The following is a 22,707-nucleotide window of genomic DNA, read 5'->3' as shown; positions in this document are numbered from 1 at the left end:
TTTGAACATCCAATATTTTATAAATTCAATATTTTTACAGATATTTCCTTAAATTAATCATATTCAAATTACAAATTCCATGTCATTTGTTCATGTATTCACACCCAAAATAGTTCAAGGTTACTTGAGATTGCTTTTTGTTACATTTTTAATGGTCGGTTTTTCTATACTATTGCTTCTAAAAAGTTCCTCAATTATTTCTTCTTCCCTTTACTTTTTGCTCATGTTTAAAATGAGAAATAAAACTGGGAATGTTTTTTAGCCATTTGGGAGAAACCCTACCATGAAGTCATAGACCTTATTTGACCACCTAGAGAAACCACTACAGCCACAGTCAAGTCATCATGGGAGTATGTCTAATTGGGAGCAAGCTATGGGAGCGTTCCAGCTCAATTTTCGTCTTGGCACCTGGGCCTACAGGAGCCATGGGGTCGCACCATCCTGGTGCATCATTTTCTAGGATGCAACCGCAACCTCGTTTGGGAACATTTAGTGAGGTGTTTTAGTAACTATTGGTTTTTTTTATATTTCAGACTATCTGTTAAATACACTATGTTTTTTTTCCAGATTTAGGTTACCTCTGGTTTTTTTTGACATATTTGTATATTAGATTATTTGGTTCCCAAACTTTGTATCTACGGTAACTTCTTGTGCACAGGAATAAGCCTAGAGAAAATTAGGTTTTTAATACTTTATTATTGCTTTGATATTGGTTTATGTAATTCGGGTAAATTTATATTTTAATATTACTAGCTTGTTTCCCAAATATTTTACTGTTATTCGCTTTATTCCATTTGTTCGGTTAATTTAGGTCATCGTCGGTATTTATCTCAACTTCATTTCTACTTTAGTCAATTGTATATTTAACTTTATTTATTCATTATTGTATTTTCCCTTAGTGAGGCTTGGGCCTATTTATTTGTATTATTTTCATCTTTGTCGGTTTCAATTCAGTTGTACGTAGCAGGCGTACTATAACCATTTGGTAGAAGACTTATGTAATTTTGTACCCTATATGTTAGTGAAAGGTACTTATACCTGTAATTTTGTAACAGGTAACATTGTTGTTATCTTAGGTTGAACATAACTTTTGCAAACTTTTGTCATGTTAGAGTCACATAATATGAACTTGTTTAACTCAGAGATTGTTAAAAATCTGGTAGTTCATTTTAATAAATGTTTATTTATTTTGTATATCATTTATTTTTATTACTCCTTTATGTTCATTATTACAGGTTTAATATATTTAATATTTGACAGCAGTGTAAGATACCTGGGAGAATGATCGAAGATCATTTTCATGGCGCCCATGATTAGTTAGTTTTATTTATTTTGTTCGTTTTTAGTCATTATTCATCTCCATTCATTTTCAGTACATTATTCTTATTTTATTATTTCACCTTTTAGTCATCATTACTATCTACTTAGAGCTACTGTTCTTCGACAGGCATGCAAACGAGCCGTATCCATCCTTGAGTGTCAATTTGCTCTCTTGCATCTATAGCTAGCCAACTCTATTCAGTTTGCCTCTGTCTCTTCCCACTTCTACTTCTATCCCTTCTAATTCCCCTTTCTTAAGTACGACTGCACTTTAGTAGTATTTTTCCTATTGCGGCTTCTCAACATAGAAGCCACTTCACCCTTTTCTTTACACACATCCCACCTCTCTCTTCTTTTCAGCCACAACTTAGTTTTAGTTACCTAGTCTAGTCTTTTCTATTTTTTCCTTACTTCTGTTGGAGTACCTATATCTTTCTTTTTACTTTCACTCCAACAGAAGTTTTCTTATTTTTGTTACACTGGCTGCCCAATGCGTGGTGCCAACCGTTTTTGGTTCTAAGACAGTAGTTCTTTTAGTTCAATTTTCTTTTATTGGAATTTTCTGTTTTATTAACTTTTTGATATCTTTGTATACATGTTACTTCTGATTTATTTTTGGTCTTCAAAACTTTACGAATACTAAACAGGTAGACTTATGCTGCTTTTGGTTTTGATTAGTTTATTTAGATACCTCATTTTTAGTTTTAGTGGTACAGCTCATATCTTAGTTTGGATTTTGTATTTTTATTGGAAACTTATTTATGTATTTAGATTGAGTATACATAACTGACATTATGTTCTATTAGTTAAATTTTTATTCCTTCTACCAATGGTAGTACGTTTGCGCGTACAATTAATCGTTGACTATATGCATATATTTTTTTCTAGTGTGGTTATATTTTACACCTAACTAGAAATTATTTTCAGTATTTATGTACTTTATTTACTTTATTGATTTGATTATTTATATATTTTGCTGGCATTTTGATTTGTTGGTGTGTCGCTAATATTTTCTCCATATGTATCTTTGTCTTACAAACTTTAGATTATATTTTATATTTGTTATTTCTGATATTTGGGTTGTTTGGTAAGACAGGCACACACCACAAAGCAATATCAGTCCAGAACATTAGCTTCTACACATGATACATTGAATTCGCATGGTTCGGATGATTACAGATGTTCATCCATAATTTATTTTCTTTAATTGGTAGTGCTAAACATCACAATGATAAATTGTATAGTTAAGTAGTTCCATTATCCATCTCAGCTTCTAGTTTTGTTAATTTTGATAATAATATTATATCAATGTGGGTACCATAATATAATGCTTATAGAAATCAGATACTTTAGAGGTTGAGATTTTAATATAAATTCTTTGTTAGCTAAGAATCATTGATAATAGTCCTTATTTGTCTATTAACTTTTAGAACAATGCTCAGAAGAGGATTGACTTAGCAGTGTTGTTTGAGCCAATCTCTACTTCGGTTTGCGTTTGGCTCAAATTTTATTATTATATTTTAATCTAATGTTGTTTTTTTTTAATCATCAGGTAGTGCAGGTACCTACATTTCATCGATTTCATCTTTTTGGCTTTGTTGTTGATGACTTTTAAGTTATTACTTAGTCATTTAATTATTATGTAGTACTCTGGTTTATGAGCTTATCATTTTGTTGTATTATTAATGGTGCACTTTTCAATATGTAAGCTCAGACAAGTACGTTGGTTTAATATTGATATTTTGTATGGAACTATCGAACTTATCATAATGTACACTACTATATCTCAGTTTATGTGTTATATTTTTGAATATTTGATTACCTACTATTTTTTTTATATTATTTTTATATCTAGTTATGAATTTGCCATATTGGAAAGATGTGGTTTTTAATTTGTTATTGGGTTACTCTATTAACATTTGTCTCCAATATCTTAAACACTTAATAATTTATATCCTTCTATCCTACACACTATGATTCTGGAATTAGATTGGAATGTTGATGTGAGTATGTATGGTTTCTTAAGTCTTTTATTGATTTCTTCTTGTGGACTAGCCTGTCCTTACTCTGTTAATGCTAGTGAGTGAGTACGTGGGTTCGAAATTCAGCAACTGGCCATTGCTATCCGGTTTCGTAATCTATGTCCTCATGGCAGAGTATGCAGATGTCTATTCATCATCAGTTCCTAACCATTCTCCTGTAATTAGTCCACTTATTCCAGTTTTTGTTACAAATTGATAGGGAGGTTTATTTAATTTGTATTATGTCTCGTACTTCATAGTATGTATGTGAAACTTTGACTGATGAGGGATAAATATCCTAGTGTGCACGTATTCATCGATCAAAGCTTTGACTATACCTATACATAGTAGGTTCATTAATTCAGTATTTGGAGTGTTTAGACAAATGAGTTGTTCATTTGAGTATATTCCCACTTCTTTCCTTAGGCATTAGTTTTGTTATTTAGATTTTGGAACATTTCCTGAATAATTCCACGTATGTGAGAGCGCATGAATCTGCAGTTTTAATTAAAATTGGTTGCCCGTTCTCGTCAATTTTTTTTTCCTATCACTTATCACATATTTTTTTTCCTATCACTTATCATGGTGTCATAGAACTTGTAAGTTCATCATTTATTCTGTTTTCTTTCTTACTTATTCTTACATTATTGGTACCTTATCTGAGTCTGGTTATTCTAATACATCTGTTGTAGCAACATGCTATAGTTCGCGAATACCAGCACGAATTAAGTTTATGTAGTTTCTATAAATTTTAGTCAATACACTGTAGGTATTTATCATACCTTTGATTTAGTTTGGTTACATCTCTGTTACTTAGTCTGTTAGTAATTTTTTTTCTGACTTATTTTGATTACTTAGTTTGGATAGGTTCATATTACCGGATGAGGGTGTATGTAGACCTAATTTATTTATTTTGTTCAGTATTAGTTACCATTGGATCCAATAATTTAGTTTATTTAGTATTAGTAAGAATTGGTCCATAAATTTGCCTGATCGTTCTTCTTTGGATATACTCCTATATAAATCTGGTGTCCATTGATAGTCCGATTCTGGATAAGTGTCCGATTCTTCATTTATTTTGTGTATTTGGTTGGATAGGTTCGTATTACCGGATGTGGGTGTACGTAGACCTGATCTGTTTATGTGGATTAGTATTGGTGTGAATTGGTCCATAAATTTGCCTGGTCGTTCTTCTTTGGATATGCCTTTTATGAATCTGGTGTCCACTGATAGTTCGACTTTGGATTAAGTGTCCGATTCCACATCTATTTTGGTTATTGAGTTTTGGATTCCTTTGGTATGTTCAGTATTGGTATTATTTGGCATTAGTGAGAATTGTTCCATAAATCTTCCTGATTGTTCTTCTCTGGATATACTATTATGAATCTGGTGTCCATTGTTAGTTCAGTTTTGGATAAAGTGTTCAATTCTTTACTTATTTTAGTTACTGATTTTTTTTATTCACTTTGATACATTTACTTGTGATATTGTGCGAATTGGCTCACACCTTTTCCTGGTTGTTCCGTCCTTGGATATACCCTTTATAAATCTGATGTCCATGGATGGTTCAATTTTGGTTTGGTGCCCAATTCGACACTTAGCATTATTATGAACTTTAGTGCAATATTTAGTTTTGTTTGGCTTTTAAGCAATATTATGTTAATATTTGGTAGCAGAGAGTAACATAGTAACATTTTAGTATGAGTTTGAGTCATGTATTTATTTATTTTTCCTTGAACCTTAGTTTTTGCTTAGTTGTAATCTTGCGAATCAACGTGGATTGTTAGACTAGTGTAAATTTTATTTGTAATATTTTGAGGTTTAAAAAAAAATTCTTTGATAAATTTTTTTTCCCGAGTAGAAGGGGATTGTAACGGTCACGTTACTAACTTAACTCTTTAATTATTTTTATAATTTTTTTTCCTTCGCTCTCCCATTTAAATTCTCTAATTTCTCGTATAGGACCACTGACGTGACGTCATATCTCGGTGATGGAACGTACTCCACCTATCCTGAATTATTTCGCGTTCTGTGAGTTTGACGTCGTACTCTTGGAAGGAGAGACGAATGTTCATCACTTGACTGGTGGCTGTAGGTGAAGTTGGCTGCTACCATAGAATATTAGAATGGCGGTTGATTTTTTATTTTATAGCATCAGTGAAAAGTGAAAAAGTTACCACAAATGGTTTTCTACAGTAGGGAGGCATGTGGGTAGAACAACCCCTCTTGGAATCGGAATAGAAATCACCGGTAATAAAATCCTTTTTATAATATTTTTTTTGTTAGCCTTGAATATTAAAATATTAGTCCCATTGTTAAAATTTCTTAGTCAACTCATTATTTGGATTTTATGTAGATTATTTCGATTATTAAGTATTCATTCAAAGAAAATTATACATTAATATTTTTTTTGGTTAGACATAACCAAACATATACAGTTCTCAAATTAATATTGGAAATAAGTATATCATTTCTCTGTAGGTTTTTGAACATCCAATATTTTATAAATTCAATATTTTTACAGATATTTCCTTAAATTAATCATATTCAAATTACAAATTCCATGTCATTTGTTCATGTATTCACACCCAAAATAGTTCAAGGTTACTTGAGATTGGTTTTTGTTACATTTTTAATGGTCGGTTTTTCTATACTATTGCTTCTAAAAAGTTCTTCAATTATTTCTTCTTCCCTTTACTTTTTGCTCATGTTTAAAATGAGAAATAAAACTGGGAATGTTTTTTAGCCATTTGGGAGAAACCCTACCATGAAGTCATAGACCTTATTTGACCACCTAGAGAAACCACTACAGCCACAGTCAAGTCATCATGGGAGTATGTCTAATTGGGAGCAAGCTATGGGAGCGTTCCAGCTCAATTTTCGTCTTGGCACCTGGGCCTACAGGAGCCATGGGGTCGCACCATCCTGGTGCATCATTTTCTAGGATGCAACCGCAACCTCGTTTGGGAACATTTAGTGAGGTGTTTTAGTAACTATTGGTTTTTTTTATATTTCAGACTATCTGTTAAATACACTATGTTTTTTTTCCAGATTTAGGTTACCTCTGGTTTTTTTTGACATATTTGTATATTAGATTATTTGGTTCCCAAACTTTGTATCTACGGTAACTTCTTGTGCACAGGAATAAGCCTAGAGAAAATTAGGTTTTTAATACTTTATTATTGCTTTGATATTGGTTTATGTAATTCGGGTAAATTTATATTTTAATATTACTAGCTTGTTTCCCAAATATTTTACTGTTATTCGCTTTATTCCATTTGTTCGGTTAATTTAGGTCATCGTCGGTATTTATCTCAACTTCATTTCTACTTTAGTCAATTGTATATTTAACTTTATTTATTCATTATTGTATTTTCCCTTAGTGAGGCTTGGGCCTATTTATTTGTATTATTTTCATCTTTGTCGGTTTCAATTCAGTTGTACGTAGCAGGCGTACTATAACCATTTGGTAGAAGACTTATGTAATTTTGTACCCTATATGTTAGTGAAAGGTACTTATACCTGTAATTTTGTAACAGGTAACATTGTTGTTATCTTAGGTTGAACATAACTTTTGCAAACTTTTGTCATGTTAGAGTCACATAATATGAACTTGTTTAACTCAGAGATTGTTAAAAATCTGGTAGTTCATTTTAATAAATGTTTATTTATTTTGTATATCATTTATTTTTATTACTCCTTTATGTTCATTATTACAGGTTTAATATATTTAATATTTGACAGCAGTGTAAGATACCTGGGAGAATGATCGAAGATCATGTTCATGGCGCCCATGATTAGTTAGTTTTATTTATTTTGTTCGTTTTTAGTCATTATTCATCTCCATTCATTTTCAGTACATTATTCTTATTTTATTATTTCACCTTTTAGTCATCATTACTATCTACTTAGAGCTACTGTTCTTCGACAGGCATGCAAACGAGCCGTATCCATCCTTGAGTGTCAAGTTGCTCTCTTGCATCTATAGCTAGCCAACTCTATTCAGTTTGCCTCTGTCTCTTCCCACTTCTACTTCTATCCCTTCTAATTCCCCTTTCTTCAGTACTACTGCAAAGTAGTATTTTTTTTCCGACTTCGGCTTCACTGCTGAAGCCCCTTCATTTTTATTTTCATAAAGAGCCCCAACTATTTTATTACTTAGTCTTTTTTTTCTTACTTCTGTTGGAGTATATCTTTTTACTTTCACTCCAACAGAAGTTTTCTTCTTTTTGTTACATAAGCTGGAGCTTAAGATGTGTTAGTGCAACCAGGCATTAGTCACTAAACCACACAAAAAAACATTCTAATTTTTATTTGTTTTCTTTTTTTATTCTTATAATTAGAGTGCATATTATAGTAGTTAAAATATTAACCCATTTTGTAGATTTTTTAATCTAGCATTTACCTTTTGCAACCTAGGGAAATAAAAAGTCTAACTAATTTTTGAAATAAATTTCGTAGAACCGTTCAGTTTGAGTTTTCCATGAATACTAAATGGAATGCTACAATAATCTTTGCTGCTATACATAAATAAAAAATTAAACAACTAACTACCTACATGTTCTAAAATGCTTTTAATGCTAAAGCATAAGAAACAATGTCATTATCTATAACGAGAGACATGCATCAGATTCTCGTCTGTGACGTCACACGAGGAGGTCCATTTAAATATTTAATTCGATTACGATTAATATAGAGTGCTTATTACGCTTGTTGGCTATTGTACCAGACTCTAAACTCTGGAGGATTTTCACTGAGGTCCGTCGCCGAGATTCAAATTAGAAACGAAATTAGAATGTCAAGTTGAAAAGTCATTCATACCTGATGAAATGCGGTCACTGATGTCGGAAAATTGTTTTGTGTATGCTAGCATATACTGTTCTCCTTAATTAACGAAAATTGTTACAATTAAAATATTGCACAATTAAGTATAGTGTACATTTTAAAAGTATATTGATAGCTTGGCTAACGTATAGTTCAGTCAATTGATTGAAAAAAAGGGGGTTACCTGGAAATTTTTCGGAGAGTTTTGAAAATTAGTAATTTTGTGGATTTGGGTGTGCTCTTTTTAAATTTAAACTTTGCTATCTCGTATCTCTGTCGCTCGATCCGCCATGTTTAAAAAATGGCGCCTAATAACAGTTATTTGGGCATATCTCCTTTCCAATCTCATTTTGATGATCTCTAGTTTCTGTTGTCCTACTCTTTTGGTAGAATACGACATCATAAACTCATAGAACGTAAAAAAAAGAACGTGGACAGTCAAGATATACGGGTTATTGTAGATATGTACTGTAATCAAAAAGCAAAAGTTAGAATCGAAAATATCGAAACAGAAACTATAGAAATCAAACAAGGTGTTAGACAGGGTTGCGTGTTGGCCTCATTGTTATTCAATCTGTACAGCGAACCTATTTTTAAGGAAGCAATATCAGACGAAGAACAGAGTATATCCATAAATGGAAAAATCTTGAATAACATAAGATTTCGCAGACGAAACCGCTATTTTTGCAGACAGTCTAGAAGCACTGCAAAGATTAGTAAATAAATTTTTCATGAAGTTAGTAGATATAAAATATGGACTACAATTGAACGTTAATAAAACCAATTCCTGATTATTTCTAAGCAACATAGAGTAGGAAGGCTAGATGTCAAGAGAAAACAAGTAAAAATAGTGAATAACTACAAATATCTGGGAACCTGGGTAAACGAAAACAATGACCAAGGTATATAAGTCAGTACACAGGCATTGAAATTGCAATGTAATATAATAAAAGATGTAGAAAACCGTAGTACCAAATACGCGGAGCGATCTCGACTATCACGAATAGCTGCTTCAGTAGACATACTTTTGGACGAGACAATGATTCCAACTGTGTCACAAGATAAATTCCTGGGAAATGGTGCGGACCAGAAACGTCTCATTATACTGTTGAAAACAAAATTTGAAGCGGAAAATTTCATGGTCTCACAAGCCACGGAAGATGCGGATACACTAATCATCAATACTGCAATAAATGTTTCACCAGCATTCGACCGTAATAATAGTGGTCGGCGAAGATATTGATCTTTTGCCTTTTTTCACAGCACTATGTATGCGATTAAACGTTTACTTTCTCAAGCCAGGAAAAGGAAAAATTTCCAAAAAAAAATATTCCACTGAAAATATCATAGATAAACAACTGTAGATCACATTTTATTTTAGCATGTCTTCAGTGGCTGTAATACAACATGTGCACTTTTTAACCAAGGAAAAACGAAATTCATTAATGTACTCCAAAAAATCCTAATTTAAACGAGGTTATTGAGTTATTTAAAAATCCAAATGTTGATCCAGTGATAATTGCTAAAGCAGGAGAACGTTTCCTCCTTCAATTGTACGGTTACAGTGATGTGAAAATTAGAAAAACATATCTTTAAACGAACATAGATATGTATCTTCTTCTACTTCTTCTTGATGTGCCTATCCGTGACGAATGTTGGCGATCATCATGGTAATCTTCATTTTATCTGCAACAACGCGGAAAAGCTGCACAGTTGTTGCTATGAACCAGGTTCTGAGGATTTTTAACCAGGATGTTCTTTTTCTTCCTGGACCTCGCTTTCCAAATATTTTCCTTCCAGGATGGCTTGTAGGAGGGCATATCTGGATTCATTTCGCATAGTGTGACCAAAGTATGCCAACTTTCGAGATTTTATGATGGTTAGTACTTCTCGGTTCTTCCCCACTCTTCTAAGGATCTCCTCATTTTTGACCCGATCAGTCCATGGGATTTTAAGAATTCTCCGATATAACCACATCTCAAATGCTTCCAATTTTCGGCACATATCTTCGTTCAAGGTCCATGACTCAACACCATAAAACGGACAAAGAAGACGTAGCATCTCAGCATTTTTACTTTTATACCAAGAGAAAGGTTGTGGCTCGTGGCTCTTGAAAAAGACCCCCATACGGTTGAAGAGTGATCTAGCTTTTCCGATGCGCGCTCTTATCTCTTGGTTGTTGGTTCATTCTTCATTTATTATGGTGCCGAGGTAGTTGCAGTGCCTCACTCTTTCTACAGGGGTTTGGTTGATATAGAGTTGACCTTCTGTTATCTTTGTCTTGCTGACGATCATAAGCTTGGTCTTCTTTACGTTTATATTGAGTCCATATTGTTGACTGTAATACGTGATTTTATTCATGAGGACTTGTTGGTCTTCTAGGTTGTCTGCAAATACTATGGTGTCATCTGCATACCTGATGTTATTTAGCCGGTAATCGTTTAGTAGAATACCTTTTTCAGTTTCGTGCAAAGCTTCGATAAATATTTTTTCAGAGTAAAGATTGAAAATTAGGGGGGACAAAATGCAGCCTTGTCTCACTCCACGCATGATTTTCACATATTCGGTGTGTTCACCGTCAACTCTGGGGTGTGCAGTCTGATCCCAGTAAAGGTTAAAAACAAAGCCTCTCTCGTACCAACAGCATTTATGAACCTGAACTGGTTGAGCGAAATTTGACTTTCATACAGCTTGTAAATTCTCGTACGGATTACCTTTAGGAACAATTTTAGGAGATGACTCGTCAGGCTTATCGTACGGTATTCTTCGCATTTTTTGGCTCCTGGTTTTTTGGAAGTACAATAAACTCAGACTTTAGCCATTCTGTTGGTATTTCTCCAGAAGTTGTATATGTTGTTGAATATCTTTGTGAGTCGCAGGACCAATGTGGAAACGCCTCACACACAACAGAGATGAATGGCGAGAAATGGGAGAGGCCTTTATTCTACATTTCGAATAGAAAAAAGGCTATAAAAAAAATCTTTGTGATTATTGCTATTGATTCGTTGTCTATCAGTTTGAGTAGTTCTGCTTGTATATTATCGGGGCCTGCTGCTAGATAATACGTATGCTTCACAAAATCAGAATTATAAATGTAAATTTAATACTGCGTCGCTACCACCAACAGAAGCAGAAGCACGACATTCATTCCGAACCTATCATCAGGTTCAGCAGTGGTATGAGAATTAAAAGAATGCAGAACAATGGGGATGGAAAAGAAACCAAAATTGACTAATTCCTGTTACGATGCTCCAACCTCTAGAATCGTTATTGAAACTTATTTCTTGTAAATGTAACAAAGGATGTCAGAAAGCCCGTGGATGCAGAAAAGCTGGAATAAAATGCTTAGCGGAAGACGAGAATCCGCTAGAAATTTCTCTGGTCTGGAGCCGACCGTGAGAGTGCCAAAAAGCATCGTCTTCAACCGTAAAAGTAAAAAAGCCTGGATCCGAAGGCAACATATATCCGGTATATTTATGTTATATACCCGGTATATATTATGAAAATGTACACTGTTAAACCCTGGAAAAATGTATGTTGGACAGATATGTTCTAATAGGACTGACGCACTACGGAAAACAAGGAGGCATCAGCTCAGAGCCATAGCAGGGTTTTTTTTCCTAGATATACGCCAGTCAAGCTACACCATACTCTTATACGAGTATACCTGCGAGGCATTAGATCACAGGCGGCAAACACTTTTTGGAGGCTACCAATTGATTCCAAAAATGCATGGGAAATAAAATGGCGAATTAGACTGGCCTGGGTAGCAATCAGTAAATTAAGCTACATTTTGAAAAGCAAAAATACCCGCAATATCTTAGAACGCGAATTTTTAACCAGTGTATGCTTCCTATGCTTTCCTAATGTTTTCACATAATGTGGCTCCCAGGTTTGAACACTTACAAAAGAGAATATCGATAAAATGGCAAAAGCGCAAAGATCGATGGAAAGACAGATGCTGCGTAAAAAACTTAAAGATAGCAAAAGAAACGTCTGGATCAGCGGAGTAACCAAAGTCAAAGACGTTAAGGAACAACAAAACTCAAATAGAAATTTGCAGGTCACACCATCCGACAAGCAGATGAAAGGTGGAACAAGCAAATAATCTATTGACGATCATGGGAACATAAGAGAGGAAGAAGAAGGCATCCGATGAGATGGAGCGACGACCTCAAAAAGCATGCCGGATCCAAATGGATGACTATAGCGCAGGATAGAACCAGTGGAAAAGAAAAGAGGAGGCTTATTTCCAAAGAGGGATAGATTAAGGCTTGAAGGTAGATAGATAGATAGACCCATGGAAGACCTATAATAAGCCAACTGGCTGCAGTAGGGAACGTCCGATATAGCACAATAAAAGAGCTGCAAATGAGGTATAACCAAATAGATAACCGAGGATCAACTGAAAACAAAACAGATAAGCTGCAGCTGTATTATTAACTGTAATAACTTGTATTTCGACATGTAGGTGGTAATTATTTCTGCGTATGTGGTTGGTCATTGAGCTGTCAACTGAAGGTATTTCTAGAATCCTTTAATTAGTTTATTTCAGGAATGGGTCGTTTTCCTTACCCCTCACATAATATTGTGTAGGTAAGCTGAAGAGGGAGTGCAGTGTTGTGATTAAAAAGAGAAAAAAAAAACATAATGGACTTTGTAAAAAAGATTTATCTATCACATTTTGGAACTAAACTTGGATAATTAGAAAAAATATTGGGCACCAGAATTGTTAGCCTTTGTAATTAATTATATCACCTTGTAGTTTATCTTAACGTAATCTGACTTAGCAGTCCATGAAGGGAATATTGCTCCTTAAACAAACGTAAACTATATAAATTTTTATTGTATGGCCTTCAAACCTCTTCAAACCGTAAATATTAAAAGACAAAGTAACAATTTTTTTTTTATTTTAATAACGCATCAATCACGCAGAGTCATTGCCATTGCCGTATTTAGATTAATGTTACAGTTGATATATTATGCAGACATAAGTTTATAATTTGTGTACATATTACAATAATTAGATAATTTGAAGTAGTTGGCAGTTTTTAAAATATAGAATTATTTTTTAAGATATAAAATAATACGAAATTCGTTTTTGGATATCTGTATTTTCTTCTAGGGCATCTTTTAGGGAGTCGGGTATGTTATATTTCCGTAGTGCACTGTTCACTGTTCAGTATTTTACCGTTAGAATACTGTTGCACACTCACATACTGGTTTATTTTTGCGTTGCTCTCTTCTGTCTTTTATTGTTCTGTCTTCGTTTTTAACGCATCAGGGTATTATATACATTGTAGGTATTAGCCCAATAAATTACCCTTTTGGAGTGTAATTTCCAGGGGCAACTTCGAATTGCATGAAAATTTGGATTTAGGTTCTACTTACCCTCCACTTCAAAGTTGAATTTCTGCCGTTGGTTGCTTTTACTTGGGGGGTGACATGTACCCCTTCTCGGGAGGTGAAAAACGCGTGTTTAAAATACGGCCGGAAATGGATAAATTGACTTATTTTAAGCACCTTTCGTTCTATAAAGTTTTTTACGTAAGTCAATACTTTTCGAGTTATTCGCGATTTAAAATGTTGATTTTTCGACAAAAAAACTACGTTTTCAGACTGTTTTTCCCAAATAACTCAAAAACTAAATATTTTACGGAAAAAAATATTTTTAGCAAAAGTATAGCCTATAAAAAACGTAAAAAATGGTGTACCAGTAAAGTCTACAAATTGAGTAGAAGCAAAGTTGTAGCTCATGAAAATACGTTCTTATTCGTCTAATTCCAACTCGAATAATTCAACGCCAAATCACTGAAGAAAGAAGCGGTTTTCGGGAAAACCTTATTAATATTTTTAAAGTATCGAAAAAAGCTTATTATTTGTTTTTTACAAAAGTTTACAGCATCAAAAATAAACGAGTTACACTGAAAAAAATTTGGCCCCTTTTTTTTCGTAAAAAACAATCGTGAAAACCTCCCTTTATTTAGCACCCTAAATGAAATTAATCGTTTGGCTTTACCATCTATTTTAACTGTATGTGTGTTGTTTATATTATGATCTGTAAGTTTGATTGGTTTGAAGTGCTTATTTTTGAAATCATTTGGTTGTATAGTAAAAAAAAATTTTTTTTTAATTTTTGAAAAATTTAATTTTTTCAAAATAACTTAAAAAGTGTTAGTGATAAGAAAAATCTTAAAGAGTAAAAAAATGTAGGTTTTGCTATTATAAATATGCTAGTTTCATTTTGTTTCTCCGTAAGACAAAAATTGGTTAAGATATGGCTGTTCAAGATTTGCATACACTCGTGATTAGTGACCCATTCAAGCTTTCTCAATTATAACCCTTTCAAAAATAAACACTTTTAACCTGTGATACTGACAGATCATATAAAAAATAGATAGGTAAGTAAATTGTTTGTAAAGCGGTAGCGATTAATTTAATTTGGGGAGCTAAACACGGCGAGATTTTCATGATTTTTACAATAAAAAAGGAGGTCCAACTTTATTTTGAGCGTAACTCGCTTATTTTTAATGCTAAAACTTTTGTTAACAATTAAAACAAAGCTTTTTATAAACACTTTAAAAAAGTTTAAATGGGTTTTTCCCGAAAAGTGCTTAAGTTTTCGGTGATTTCACCTTGAAATATTCGATTTGGAATTAGACGAACAAGAACGTATTTTTCATGAGCTACAACTTTGTTTTTATTTGATTGATAGACTTTACTGATACACCATTTTTTTGGGCTTTTTATAAACTACACTTTTGCTAAGGATATTTTTTCCGATAAAATATTTACTTTTGTAGTTATTTACGAAAAACCGTCTGAAAACGTAGTTTTTTTGTCGAAAAATCAACATTTTCAATGGCAAATAACTCGAAAAGTATTGACTTATGTAAAAAACTCTATAGAACAAAAGTTGCTTAAAATCAGTCAATTTATCTATTTCCGGTCTTATCTTGAACGTATGTTTTTTCACCCCGGAGAAGGGGTGACTGTCACCCCCCAAGTAAAACCAACCAACGGCACAATTTCAACTTTGAAGTGGAGGGTAAGTAGAACCTATATCCAAATTTTCATGCAATTCGGAGTTGCCCCTGAAAATTACACGGTATCGCCGAATTTTTCGTTTATTTACTGGGCTATATTGACTATTCAAATATTTGTTGATATATTAATAAGCTTTGGTAGATCCGTTCGCTATCTAAATCTGTTTGCCAGCAGTTCTGTGGTGATCTGCTTTAATATTGTTTTTTATTCGAGTTCATTTAAATTTAATTTTTCAGGTAAGGATATATGTTAGTTAATAATTCTGTGATCTCTGCTGTTTCTTCTGTATACAATTTGGCAATACTCAACGGATCTGGTGAGCCATTACAGTGTTCAATAAAGTCTAATAACTGTTCGAAAGTTACAGGGTAGTCACAGAGTTTGGGTTATGAAATAATGTTTTAGTGTAATATATACTTATACATAGAATGAATTTCAAGATTTTAGGGTATCAAATGATTGAAATATGTGTGGACGGGATAATGTGGATGAAGATGATTGGACATCTCTACTTGTTGAAGGCTATTGAACTAAAACAAAAATTACTATAAGAATTTATAGCATGATGTCAATTACTGACAATAAATATACACTCCAGAGTATGCAAGGTTCTGAAACTGTTGGTCTGATGAAAGTTGCATTTGTTGATTAACCATTTATGAGTTTTCAAAGGGTTGAAATATTTAAAAATTATACTTAGATCACCAAAAAATCACTAATTCCTCTTAACTAAATTTCACTGTTTAAGTAGACAATTTAGAGTTCGGAATGAGGAGTATGTTTCACCCCGAAAATAAATCTTTAAGGGTTGAAATACTCACAAATTATATTAAGAATATCAAACTATTATTACCTAAATCATTCAATCCAAATTTTATCCTCTTTAAACTTTTTTGAGCAATTTTGAGCAAACTTAGTGAATTAGAGGCAGTTTTCACTTTAAAAATGAACTTTTAAACATTGAACAAATTTTTTCACTCTTTTATAGTCCAATAAATGACCGTTTTGGAGTGTTATTTCCAGGGCAACTCCGAATTGCATGAAAATTTGGATTTAGGTTCTACTTACGCTCCACTTCAAAGTTGAATTTGTGCCGTTGGTTGCTTTTACTTGGGGGGTGATATTTACACCTTCTCGGGGGGTGAAAAACGCGTGTTTAAAATAAGACTGGAAATTGATAAATTGACTTATTTTAAGCACCTTTTGTTCTATCAAGTTTTTTACGTAAGTCAATCCTTTTCGATTTATTCGCGATTTAAAATGTTGATTTTTCTACGAAAAAACTACGTTTTCAGACTGTTTTTCCAAATAACTCAAAAAGTAAATATTTTACTGAAAAAAATATTTTTAGGAAAAGTGTAGTCTATAAAAAAAACAAAAAAATGGTGTACCAGTAAAGTCTACAAATTGAGTAGAATTAAAGTTGTAGCTCATGAAAAATACGTTCTTATTCGACTAATTCCAAATCGAATAATTCAACGCGAAATCACCGAAGAAAAAAGCATTTTTTGGGAAAACCTTATTAACATTTTTAAAGTATCGAAAAAAAGCTTATTATTTGTTTTTTACAAAAGTTTACAGCATCAAAAATAAATGAGTTACACTGAAAAAAAGTTGGCCCCTTTTTTTGGTAAAAAAAAAAAATTGTGAAAACCTTCCTCTATTTAGCACGCAATGAAATTAATCGTTTGGCTTTACAGTCTATTTTAACTGTATGTGTATTGTTTATATGATCTGTAAGTTTGATTGGTTTGAAGTGCTTATTTTTGAAAACATTTGGTTTTATATTAAAAAAATTTTTTTTCTAAAAATTTTTGAAAAAATTCATTTTTTCAAAATAACTTAAAAAATATTAGTCACAAGAAAAATCTTAAAGAGTAAAAAAATGTAGGTTTTGCTATTATAAATATGCTAGTTTCATTTTGTTTGCATACACTCGTGATTAGTGACCCATTCAAGCTTTCTCAATTATAACCCTTTCAAAAATAAACACTTTAAACCGGTGAGACTGACAGATCATACAAAAAATAGGTAGGTAAGTAAATTGTTTGTAAAGCGGTAGCAATTAATTTCATTTGGGGCGCTAAACACGGCGAAATTTTCATGATTTTTTACAAAAAAAAAGAGGACCAACTTTATTTTGAGCGTAACTCGCTATTTTTAATGCTAAAACTTTTGTTAACAATTAAAACAAAGCTTTTTATAAACACTTTAAAAGAGTTTAAATGGGTTTTTCCCGAAAAGTGCTTAATTTGTCGGTGATTTCACCTAGAAATATTCGATTTGGGATTAGACGAATAAGAACTTATTTTTCATGAGCTAAAACTTTTTTTTTATTTGATTGATAGACTTTAATGATGCACCATTTTTTTTGGGTTTTTTATAAGCTACACTTTAGCAAAGGATATTTTTTTCGATAAAATATTTACTTTTTGAGTTATTTGCGAAAAACCGTCTGAAAACGTAGTTTTTTTGTCGAAAAATCAACATTTTCAATGGCAAATAACTCGAAAAGTATTGACTTAAGTAGAAAACTCTATAGAACAAAAGTGGCTTAAAAGCAGTCAATTTATCCATTTCCGGTCTTATTTTGAACGTATGTTGTTTCACCCCCGCGAAGGGGTGACTGTCACCCCCCAAGTAAAAGCAACCAACGGAACAATTTCAACTTTGAAGTGGAGGGTAAATAGAACCTAAATCCAAATTTTCATGCAATTTGGAGTTGTCCCTGAAAATTACACGGTATCGCCGAATTTCCCGTTCATTTACTGGGATATTAAGCGTTTTTATAGGTTTTTAAAATAAGGGGTAGTTTTCACCCTTAAAAAATAAAAAGCGCCCCTCGGCACAATATCGATTTTGAAGTAGAGGGTAAGGTGAACTTAATTCCTCACGCAAATCGGTCCATTCTGCAAAAATTGTTAGGTTTTTTCCTATTTTAAGCTTCATTTCTTGGAATAATAAAAAAACTGTTATGATTAATATTGTCTCTGATATGTTGATTGTTTGATGTTTACCCCAGGCTGTGGGTGAAAAATAGGTCGATTTCAGGATATAATTCAGGAATTTTTGAAACCTATCAGGTGTTGTAAAGGACGATGCCAGGAATAACTTCTACTAAAATGTAACCAAAAATATTGTGCGCTTTTTTTTTAATTGCGATTTTCATTTGTTAAATTTGCAATTTTTATTGATTTTTAATTTTGTAGCTTAGGATATTGATTTTAGAGAAAAACTTTTCAATAGAAAGTTGTAGTACATTAAAAAACCTACACTTTGAGCTATGGCAAGTTTAATTTCGTTAATTGGTTATTGCAAAACAGCCTGCGAAACGTCCAAAATGGCCGTTTTTTACAATTGTATTATTTATTGTACAATTAATTTTTTTTTATTTTTTAAAGCTTTAAAATGAAGATTTTTCAATTCCAAACATAAAAAAAAATTGTAAAGCCAGATTAACGAATTTGTTGCTTAGACATTATAAATTGTTTATCCCAAGAGGTCAAATGTCGAAGGCTATAAATTTTTGAAAAAAAATCGTAGGGAGTTGGTGAAACATCTAATCTCCTTTAAAGAGTTATGTTTTCATATTCTGATGTGAATAAATGGGTAAAATATTTTTAAACTTCTAATTTTTGGGTTTGAAAATAAGGGGGTAAATTTCGTTATAATCATTTAGAGCTGAAGCGGCCCTGTACATCCTATGAGTTTTTAACTTACAGATTATTGTTGCTGAAGATGAGACAAAGATTTATAAAAAAATAAAAAATTTCTACGACCAACTGAAGCCGAGATAATTTTTGGGTTTGAAAATAAGGGGGCAAATTTCGTTATAAACATTTAGAGCTGACGCGGCCCTGTACATCCTATGAGTTTCTAACTTACAGATTATTGTTGCTGAAGACAAAACGAAGATTTATAAAAAAATAAAAATTTTCTACAACCAACTGAAGCCGAGATAATTGTTTTTTTTTTCTTAAGTCGTAGTGCCTTTATTTATAACAATTAAGAAATTATTTTAGTCATTGACTAAAGAAAGACTTATATTATCTTAAAATAAAAATTATTATAAAATATAATTACATTTAATTATTAAAAATTATTTTTAAAATCGGTGTTTTTGCGAGCGGCCGAATTTTGCAAATCGCCCGGCTTGCTTCAAATCCGCGCGGTCGGAAAATTTTTACGTAACTTGTGTTAAATTTTGACAGAAAACAATTTAATAATATTACCATTATAATATACAGTCTATTTACCACTGTATTTGTTTTTCTTGATAAACTTTTATATGTGAAATTTCATTTCTGAAGAAATAATATTACAAAAATGATACATATATATGAAATATATAACTACATTTTTAATTTTTTCATTGTTATATAAATATAATAATAATAATGTTACTTCTTACTATAATATACAATATAAAACTTTTTCTTCTTGTAGTGACTATTCTGTTTGGATTTCACATATAAAAGTTTATCAAGAAAAACAAATACAGTGGTAAATAGACTGCATATTATAATGGTAATATTATTAAATTGTTTTCTGTCAAAATTTAATACAAGTTACGTAAAAATTTTCCGAGCGCGCGGATATGAAGCGAGCCGGGCGATTTGCAAAATTCTGCCGCTTGCAAAAGTACCGATTTAAAAAATAATTTTTAATAATTAAATGTAATTATATTTTATAATAATTTTTATTTTAAGATAATATAAGTCTTTCTTTAGTCAATGACTGTAAAATAATTTCTTAATTGTTATAAATAAAGGCACTATGATTTAAGAAAAAAAAACAATTATCTCGGCTTCAGTTGGATGTAGAAAATTTTAATTTTTTATGAATCTTTGTTTCGTCTTTAGCAACAATAATCTGTAAGTTAGAAACTCATAGGATATACAGGGCCGCTTCAGCTCTAAATTTTTATAACGAAATTTGCCCCCTTATTTTCAATCCCAAAAATTATCTCGGCTTCAGTGGGTCGTAGAAATTTTTTATTTTTTTATAAATCTTCGTTTCATCTTCAGCAACAATAATATGTAAGTTAAAAACTCATAGGATGTACAGGGCCACTTCAGCTCTAAATGTTTTTAACGAAATTGCCCCCTTATTTTCAAATCCAAAAATTAGAGGTTTAGAAATGTTTTACGCATTTATTTACATCAGAATATGAAAATATAACTCTTTAGAAGGAGATTGGATGTTTCACCAACTTTCTATGATTTTTTTTCAAAAAGTTATAGCCTTCGAAATTTGACCTCTTGGGATAAACAATTTATAATATCTAAGCAACAAATTCGTTAATCTGGCTTTACAATTTTTTTTATGTTTCCAATTGAAAGATCTTCATTTTAAATCTTTAAAAAATAAAAAAAAAATTATTTGTACAATAAATAATGCAATTGTAAAAAACGGCCATTTTGGACGTTTCGCAGGCTGTTTTGCAATAACCAATTAACGAAATTAAACTTACCATAGCTCAAATTGTAGGTTTTTTAATTTAATACAACTTTCTATTAAAAAGTTTTTCTCTAAAAACAATATCCTAAGCTACAAAATTAAAAATCAATAAAAATTGCAAATTTAACAAATGAAAATCGCAATTAAAAAAAAAGCGCACAATATTTTTGGTTACATTTTAGTAGAAGTTATTCCTGGCATCGTCCTTTACAACACCTGATAGGTTTCAAAAATTCCTGAATTATATCACGTTTTTTCACCCACAGCCTGGGGTAATTACACTATAGGCTATTGATTATGTTTAAAATAAGAGACCTAAAAGGAATTACAACGTTAACAGGATTTTATTGTCTCATATGGTCAATGGACCACTAGATTTGAAAAAACCGCGGAGTGCTACCATTTAAACGGGTGCGTTTTTGAGAAAGGGGTGTATTAGTCCCTAGGAACAAGGTGAATTAGGGTGATTTCTATTCACTTTTGGTACAAATACTTCTACAGGAAAATTGTTCCAGGTTAAATTTACTATCGAAATATCATGTTTTAAAGTCAAAATAATTTTTTTTTATAAAAATCTATTCAAAAGAAAAGCAAAAAAAAAAAACACGAAATAAAGCAATTTTATTTTTTGCCCCATAACTTTTTTCTACAGGGATATAGGTATAAGCATTGGTTCGGAGAAAAATAACCTTCGTTCTTCTTCTTTAAAACAACGTTCAGTAGAAGTCTCTGGGATTTATAGTTTCCGAAACAGGATTATTCAAAATTTGCCGCTTACAGAATTTTTGAGCCATTTTCCCTATTTCGCGAACATTGTTCTGTAACTTTTTTCTACGCATTTCTAGGTATATGCAATGGTACATTAAGTAGAAAGATAAGTCAATTACCTTTAAAATGGCCTATAACATAAGGCTACACGACTATTTTTAAACAAGTGATGCTATTTCAAGATTTTATACTTTTAATGATTTTTGATATTTTTTATTATTATTTTTTAAATTACTCATTATGACTTTTTTTCTTGTACATTTAGGTATATACATTGTAGAAAAAAAAAAGCTTATTTTCTTTACTTTAAGATGGTGTATTGCAAACACCTCTAGGACTATTTTTAAACAAGATATCCGTAGGATATCCAAGGGTATCCGTAATTTGAGAAAAATTTTAAAACTTTTTATTTTTGTTTTCAATTAGAAGAATATAATTGCATATTGTAACATAATTTTTAATTCCAAATAACTTTTCTTAATAACACTTTTCGATATTGTGAAATATAAAGGTAGTTTACTCTTGAGCAAAATTTATATTTTTTAACATACCTCGTAGACTATTGATAAAATTTTATATCTGATGATTACATCTTAGGTTTTAGACTATGTTTATATATTTTTTTTGAATATTTTTTTTCATAAAGTTAATAATAAAAAGTTTTCCATATGGTTCCAACGTAGTGTGGCCTATTGCATGTGTATATGTCAAATTTTTGGAAAAAAATATCTTGTTTAAAAATAGACCTAGAATTTTTTTAAATACACCATTTTAAAGTTAAGAAAATAAGCTTTCTTTTCTATTGCACAATGTGTCTACATAAATATACAATAAAAAAAGTTATAATGAGAAATTTAAAAATAATCGTAAAATAAAATCAAAAATCATTAAAAGTATAAAATTTTGAAAAACCATATCTTGCTTAGAAATAGTCGTATAGCCTTCTACTATGGACCATTTTAAAGGTAATTGACTTTTCTTCCTATTAAATGTAACATTGCATATACCTAAAGCTGCGTAAAAAAAGTTACAGAAAAATGTTTGCAAAGTAACAAGGAAAATGGCCCAAAATCGCTGTGAGTGGCGAAATTTGAAATATCATATTTTGGAAACTATAAATTATAGAGACTTATACCAAACGTCATTTCAAAGAGGAAGGGTGAAAAATGTTTTTCTGTGAAGCAATGCCTATACCTATATCCCCGTGGAAAAAGTTATGGGGCAAGAAACAAAAATGCTACCTTTCGTGTTTTTTTCTTGCTGTTCT

General features: G+C 31.6%; 1 protein-coding gene across 1 annotated transcript in view; it reads left to right on the top strand.

Annotated features, from left to right (window-relative positions):
- The window catches only part of LOC126892422 (heterogeneous nuclear ribonucleoprotein C), a 2,215,671-nt gene that overhangs the window by 1,959,148 nt on the left and 233,816 nt on the right, over nt 1–22,707 (top strand). The gene's annotated exons all lie outside the window — the stretch shown is intronic.

The sequence above is a fragment of the Diabrotica virgifera genome, chromosome 9 (genome assembly GCF_917563875.1).
Source record: "Diabrotica virgifera virgifera chromosome 9, PGI_DIABVI_V3a".
Classification (NCBI taxonomy): domain Eukaryota; kingdom Metazoa; phylum Arthropoda; class Insecta; order Coleoptera; family Chrysomelidae; genus Diabrotica; species Diabrotica virgifera.
The sequence above is the reverse complement of the archived record's forward strand: the minus strand, read 5'-3'. Positions and strand labels throughout refer to the sequence as shown.